The 8,100-nt window shown below is 25.3% G+C and overlaps 1 protein-coding gene across 2 annotated transcripts in view; it reads left to right on the top strand.

Moving 5' to 3' along the window:
• Window positions 1–222: 222 nt before the first annotated feature.
• Window positions 223–8,100, top strand: part of LOC129963047 (serine/threonine-protein kinase Pak-like) — a 33,971-nt gene continuing 26,093 nt past the window's right edge. For both annotated transcript variants that reach the window (XM_056077066.1, XM_056077064.1), the window contains exon 1: window positions 223–343. The gene's annotated coding sequence lies outside the window, so the exon portion shown is untranslated. The remainder of the gene's footprint in view (window positions 344–8,100) is intronic.

Below are 8,100 nucleotides of genomic sequence, written 5' to 3'. Positions count from 1 at the left end.
ATGGAAAAATGGATTTCTTTTCAATTTCGTGTTTTTAATTTTGATACTGCTTTATTTTCATGATGTTTAGATACCTTAAATAAATCAATATTTGAAATTCATTTAAAACTTGCTATTGCCTATATTCTTTTTTAATTTCTGTAGTAATGAGAGATAAATGCATACCCCAAAAAAGTATATTTCACTTCATTTTGGCAATAGCAGAACATAATTCTCCTCTGTGTGCCTGTTTACCGGGTGAGGAGCGATGTTGATTTTTTTTCAATTAAATTTACCATAATGTTGAGGGCGTAATTACAAAAAAAATTACCAGAAGATATTTTGTATTTTTTAAGCCATACAGGTGCGTTTTCTTTTAGTCAAGTTTTGATTATTTTACTATGAAATTCATTTCATTAACAAGTACCTTAAACTACTTTAAGCAATCTCTTTATATATCTTCATGTGAATGTGCTTTTTAAATTGGTAGTACAGTCTTAATTTATTTATATTCTTAATATAAATCTTTAATACTTTGTATTCCTAATGAAATTCTTATAAACATTAAAGTTCGAAGTGAGTGAGATATCATATACAGCAATGACTATTCTATTATTAAGAATTTTTATTTTACTTTTAATACATGATGTTTAGATACCGAAAACAGCTATCCCTTACATATTCTTCTTGAATCTGAATTCATATTTATTACTTGAAGAATGTGTAAAAAAATACATTTGAATTTATTTCATGAAACTCACTCTTTTTTTTTTTTTTTCAGATTGCATATTGTATCTTTTGAATAGTATTGCTAAAAAATTCGATCTTGTTATTATATTTTTTAATTAATGAGGAAAAAAGTGCATTTATGGTTATAATAATTTGTATTATATTAAAATATCATACAAATATGCTTTTACTCTATTTTAACTGTATTCAGATATGATGTAGTAAAAAATTTTTCTACCTGCGATTATCAGTATAAGGCTTTATCATATTTTAGATGATTAATTTTTGTTTCCAAGCTCAATTTGTTGCAAAATCTTTATTTCCCCCTCTTAAGCTCCCTCTTATCGGCAAAAGGTATATTTCATTTTTCAGTATATTGAAATTTGTTATGCATCATCCATGCAGAGTAATTTATGTATCAATTATAAGATATTTAAAGGATGCATGAAAATATGTTCTATTAAATTAACTAAATAAAATTTTAATTTAAATTTTGTAATAAAGCCATCTTTTTATTTTCTCTTATACCAAGTTAGAGAAAATATTGTTACATCAAAAAATTCAAACTCGAGCTTTCAATGAATCTTCATGTTTTAAACCTCCTTGAGTTTAAAAGTGATATGTTCGACATTATGTTTTTCTATGACAAAGATAACTCCAAATTGATTTGTACTAAATGGATGCAGTTTAGTTTATATTCTTTACACCAAATTTGTAAGTTTTGATCAAATTTTGAGCAAAATCTATTTTAAGATAATCTGTCTGTCCAATTATTCAAATATAAGTTAATGCAAGAAGATCATAACAAAGTGAGCTAGATAAATAAAATTCAGTCAGAGATTTGACATCTGTAGTGTAGATAAATTTTAAGATTTTGAACGAAATCTAAGGGCAATTGACCGTTTGTCCATTTACATGCTGTACTGCCAGAAGCATGTAAATGCAATAACTCAAAAACATAATAATTTTAATTTATCAAATTTAGTATATGACTTTGTGATTACAGATGTAGCTCTGTGTCAAATTTTGGTTTCACTTAGTTTGGAAAAACGCATCTAAAACACAAATTCGATTTTTGAACTACTGTTACCATATACCAGTGATTAATCGGCAAGGATTATACAATAAATTTAATAAAAATACTTAATTCATAACAAAGCTTAATATTTTGTAAATATTGGATGCCATGTAAAGTGTTATGTACCATATATAAGGTCTAAAATGTATTTTGGACTAGGTGTTAGATAACACCTTTATAAGACAGTATGCAAGAAAGTTTTAAAGAGACTACTCCAGTTGATTGAATAGAATTTTATATATCATAAGTTAGCAAATGATTTGTTTTCATGTATATATATATATTTGCCATAATTTTTGTTGTTGTCTATGACATTTGAAAATTTATTTAAACATAACTATTAAATTAAGTATCATTTTCTAATGATAGAGAAGATCAAAATGTTATTGAATTTATATTTGAGCTATGGATATAATATAATTATTAGTGTTAAGTATCAATAGTATTTAAAGCTTTAACTTCCTTATTCAAATCCAAAATTGATACTTCAATAAGATGACTTATCGAATTAAATGTGAGAATAACATGAAAAAAAAATGTATTTTGTTAGTGCAACATTAATTTTTAAATTGATGCAAAGTGATCTTACATAAATGGAAACTGTCTTTTTTATTTGTAATAAATTGGTTAAGTTCTAAATCTTTAAAAGAAGTTCTAAGAAATGAAATTACCTTTTTATCTTTAAAATTTTTTTTAATGTAAAATTTTCTTTAAAATGTTTGAATTTAGATTATAGAGAAATAAAAATACTACATTAATTTAGAATTTAGTGTATATAAAAAGTTTAAGAAGTTTAAAATTAATTATTTAAGAAATATAAATGATTTTAATAGACTATTGCTTAAAAGTATATAGTTTGTACATGATTTTCATTGTAACTGAATTAAAAATAGAACAAAGATTATATCTTTCTAAGAAATTTATGTTAAAAATGCAAAAGATTTCCTTTCTTACGACTTTTAGTAATCAGGAAAAACATACTGGAAAAAAAATTAATCTACAGTAATGATAAATTAGAATATGCATCTATCTTTTAAACCGAAGGAAATGCTGCCTTTTAATCATATGCCAATGGAATCGAATATTAAGATATTCAAATTTGGCAAATCATATGTGGTTTATGAATTTTAATGAAACACATCCCCCATTTACAGGATAAGTCTTTTTTTTATATATATGTTGTATTGCTCTTCTCCACCTTTAAAAATAAAGCAAAGAGTACAAAAATTTTTGCTTTTGATCTGTATGTCATTTCAACCATTTTATGTGCAATTTTTTGAAACTCCTATATTTTTAAAAAACATCTTTTGTTCCATCTTTCCATTTCTGTGTGCTAGATGACTCGCAAATCGTCCCCTAGAAGCAATTACGAATCTAGATGAGATCTTTTTGTTCAGCATTATTAAAGGGTCTTTTTTAGTGAGCATTGAGAGAGATGGAGTTCAAGTATGGTCATGTTCACATGTAGTTTGCCCCTCCCCTTAAATATGAAAGGTCTTTTTTTATTTTTATTTGGTTCATATTGAATTTCTTTTACCATTGTATTTTTAATTATCAAGGGTTTGAAAGAAAATATACTTACAGTTTTCCCTAAAATGAAGTCATTTTAGACATAACTTAAAACACAGAATCCATCGTATAAAAAAGAATTTCTGGGAAAAAAGAAGTGATAAGTGAAAATATCTATAGTTCATTGCAGTAAAAGATGCTGGATTTCCATGTCACCAGAAAAATACAGGGAATTTAAAAATTGTTTAAAAATAGAGAAAATGCATGGAAATGTGAAAAATTCCATAAAAACTGGGAAATAACAGGTTTTCATACAAAATAGGAAAGTTTATTAGGTTTTTTCCCCCCACATCTTAAAAAATATCTGAGCATTGCAAGAATAAAAGATTGTGGCCATAGCTCCAAAAATGGAACACCACCATTCATTGCTTTGCAATTGTGAAAACACTCCTTTTCCACCTGCTTCCGTTTTTTACTGTATAGATTAATCTAATTAAGTTTTGAAAGACAGTTTTCTTCTCATGTGATTCTCAGATTACAGCTAATGAGCATGCAATAGACTGCTATTATTTCAGGAGAATAGACAGAAAAATGTTCAGGAGAATAGAATAAATTTATCTGTCAAAAATAGCAACATTCAATCTGAAGAAGCCTCATGAGGATGTTTAGTCATTCACACATGAATTTATTTAATGGTTAGTTCATTATTTGAGAAATTGTGAAAGTAGATTAATTATTTTTTAAAGCAATGATCTGCTAAAAATTCCTGTTTTATATGAATTGGACAAATAAAAATATGATTTCTAACTTTGCTGAATTGATTAAAGAACTCTAAGAAATCCCTTTGCTTCGTACTGCATTGTAAGAAGACAATAAGCTTAAATGATATGGAAAAACAGGTACCTACTATTCATACCAAAGGAGGAAAACATAAAAAATTATGTGCTAGTTCAAAATAGTCATCATTGATATTGGATTAAATGGAATACAGGAAAAGACGATATGTCAAGTCCGAAAATATCAAATTTGAAAATAAGCCAATTTTGGAACTTTAGTTAAAGAACAATAATTTAAAACTGAACTTTTATGGGCATCAAATCTTATTATTCATCCTTCAATCCTTCACATTTATCCTTCCTTCATCCGTCACATTCATCCGTCTGTGATATATTGGAAATATTTTCACATATGCTCGTTGATAATGAAATAGTTAAACAATCTACATTAGGTTGTACAAAAATGTTGTTTGTTATAGGTGAGCTCCATTTTTTTTTTTTTTTTTTTCAACAAACTCTTTAAGAAATTTTTAAGCAGCAACACATTTTTAATATTCTTTTTGAAGCAGCTTATTTTTGATAGAACTACAAGTTACTTGATTACTAATGAGCTACTGAAGCTAAAAAGAGGGGCTTTTTAGCAGAGTGTTTGTATTTGTGAAGAATACTATAAAAATATTTGAATGCATGTCCATAAATTTTGCTATTTTAAAAGCTGTATCTTGTTTAAATCCACATAAATTGAAGAACCATTGCATTATTATGTAAAAAACAAATGTCTAATTTGCTTCAATTTTGCAAAAATTTCCCCACCATGTACAGAATATGTAAAGATTAAGTTTTAAAATTTCATGAAAAATTAAGAAGTTATTACAAAGAACAGCTAGATTCATTTAATGAAAAAATACATTTAGATAATTTCTATTCTTATATTTTGATGTGCAAAAAAATTTCCTGATTTTGGAGAAGTTGTAAAAATAATTCTTGTGTTATCACATGGCAATGTGGCTATGGAAAGTGGATTTGTATTTACAAGGATATGCATGTGGAAAATCTGAAAGAAGATTTTTTAATCAATCTAAAAATTGTGTATAATGTCACAAACTTTTTTGGAGGTGTTTTTAATGTCCCAATTTCAGAAGATTTGCTTTGGTATGCTAAATTCGCTTGTACTAGATATTATGAAACCTTAGAAAAAGCAGAAAAATGTTGAGGGAAAAGACAAAAAGTCCGACAAAAACAAAGCAACAAAAGTAAAGGAAATTGTTACAAAAATAAAAAGTGTAACATTAAAAAAACTGCAGAAATTGATGCCCAAATATATGAATTGGCAAAAATAAATAAATTGGACCTTTTTTTTTTTGTTTTTTGTTAAATATTAAATGTTTTGTGTTTTATTTACCTGATCCTAAATTTTGCATGACTTCCAATTAAATAGCATGAGAAGTGGTTGATACCCCCTGCTTAATATATAAATTTTGCCTTGGTAATAAATAAAGAAAAATGGTTTCTTTATATATGTAAATGTGAACTTTCTTTTAAGATACTATTATCTTGAGTATGTTAAATTATTGCTTCCTTTTCTTGCCTTTTCTACTCATTGAAACTATGAAGTGGAAAAGGCATCAAAACTATTGAATATTGTTATTCCATTGTAACTAATACATGAACTGCTGTTCACACATTTTTCTTTATATTGCATTTATGTACAGACAAAGTACAAAGATTTTTTTTTTTTTTTTTCCCCAGATATGAGTTGCAACTCTGAGATGTAATAACGTGTTGAAAAGTTTTGTTGTAAAAAAATATTAAAATTTAAAAAAAAAAAAAAAAATTATACTGTGATAAAATTATTTTAGTGAAAAGCTTATTTTTTAAATTTTAAGGTGATATAAAAATGTTTTAGTATAATAATATGCCCCAAAGTTATCTAGATAAAAAAAACATTAAAATTTTCATTTTTTTTTAAATTAATTAAAATTTAAAAAAAACTTTCTTTGTGAATCCTTACTATTAAAGAAATGATGGTCTATAGACACAATCATATTAAAATTAACTGGTAAGAAAAGAACAAAACTTGCATTTCATTACAGATGGAAATAAAAATTATTGGAATAATATAATACTCTGAAAAACTAAATGAAATTTCCTGAAAAAGAAACACATCTTCCAAAAACAATGCCAAAAAAATATTTAAAATTAATTGTAAACTGATAATTGTCTGATCATATTTTTAATCAAATTATCTAAAAGATTAGAAATCCTAAATTATAATAATTATTTATATAATTCAAATTATAATAATTCAATTTCAGAATTTGAAGCTGATACTATGAAATTGGTTAGAATTCCATAACTACAATATTTACAAAGTATTGTTATTAATGGTGCTGAATTAATCAGAGTGTAAATTCAGTTGTATCTAAATTAAACATTGCTGTGTTACTCATTTGGTATTTAAGCAAAACATGGAAATGATCATGTATTTTCAAATATCTTCTTTTGGTGATTGATATAAGCATAATTGTTGTTCAGATTGTTTTTACATAATTCCTATTGTTTGCACTCAGTTTATCATGAAAATTATTTTCTTGACCATTCTGTAACCATTCTTTTGCACATGATTTAGATGGAGAAATAGGAAATCTTATTGGAAAAATTACTGAATTTCATAATACATTTTTAGAAAAGCATTCTGACTTATTTATTAGCATACCCTACATATTTGTTAGATCTGCTAAATAATTTCCATATATCTTTTATATAGATAAATTTGTTCTCTTTTTAATATTATATAAATTATGTAAACACTTAAGGCTTAAATTCCTATATATTTTTATGACCCAAGTCAATAATAAAGTTATTTAAAAGATCTTTGTTGTTGCAACTCAAATAACAAAATAATTGATAAGATTTGGTGTTTTCTGTTAATTGTAGAAGCTCATTTGTATGCATATGTGTAATGACATATCTTAGCTTAATTGAAATCATTCTAAAATTTCCACTTATTTCCTGATCCAAATCCCCCCCCCCTTTTTTTTTTCTAACACATGTTCTAAAAAAATTGCTGACTCCATTGGTTCCCATGCCATGAAGGAAGGGAAAATCTTTAACATTTATGCATCTTGTTCAAAGATATCTAAGATTTCCTTGCCTGTCAGAAACCCCTTTCAAAATCTTGTAATAAATCTATTAAAGGGGAAAATTTTGACACTTATTCTGTTGCCTTCATGTATAAGAATTGGTAATGTGGGTTCATCATAAATTCAAATATATCATGATTTTCTGCAGATAAAAGTAGGCAAATTGCATTTTATCACCTCCCGTTTAGGCATCTTACGTGTCCTTTCTTTTTGCATCTTCTACAGATTCTTTACTAAAATCAAATGAAATTCCTTATTTGTAAAAAAACTATTAGCCATATCGCCAATATTCATGTTTAAGTACTTCAGTTAGTTTTTATTCTAAATAAGAAAATTCAAACTTGGTGCTATTCAAAAACTTGCTGCTTTTTTTTGAAAAAGTTTTGCTTTTATAGAATTTATAATTATAAAAATGTGCAAAAGAAATTTCAATTGATGCAAAATTATGTAAATGTGTATAGATTTTAAATTAATTATTTTTATTTATTTATTAGACGCATTTAACATTATCTAGGATGTAATTTACTTAAAATTCTTTAATTTTCTGTTTTCAATTTAATAAAAACTTTTTATTATATTGAAGTGTTTTCAATTTTCTGATTATCAGATTTTCTTTTCACAAAAAGGGGAAAATACATATTTATATATATATATATATATATATAACCAATCTAAAGTAAGAAAAAGTTTGAAAACGAAACTAAAATGAAAACGAAACAAAACAGTTTTTTTGGTTTAATTTTTATTTTTCCTATTAACTTGATTCTAATACTTTTGTATATATATATATATATATATATATATATATATATATATATATATATATATATATATATATATATATATATAAACATAAAATTTATGGGTGATTGATGTCTTAAAACTA

Source organism: Argiope bruennichi, chromosome 3, assembly GCF_947563725.1.
Source record: "Argiope bruennichi chromosome 3, qqArgBrue1.1, whole genome shotgun sequence".
In the NCBI taxonomy this organism is placed as follows: Eukaryota; Metazoa; Arthropoda; class Arachnida; order Araneae; family Araneidae; genus Argiope; species Argiope bruennichi.
Note: the sequence above shows the minus strand (reverse complement) of the source record. Positions and strands in the feature narration are given on the sequence as shown.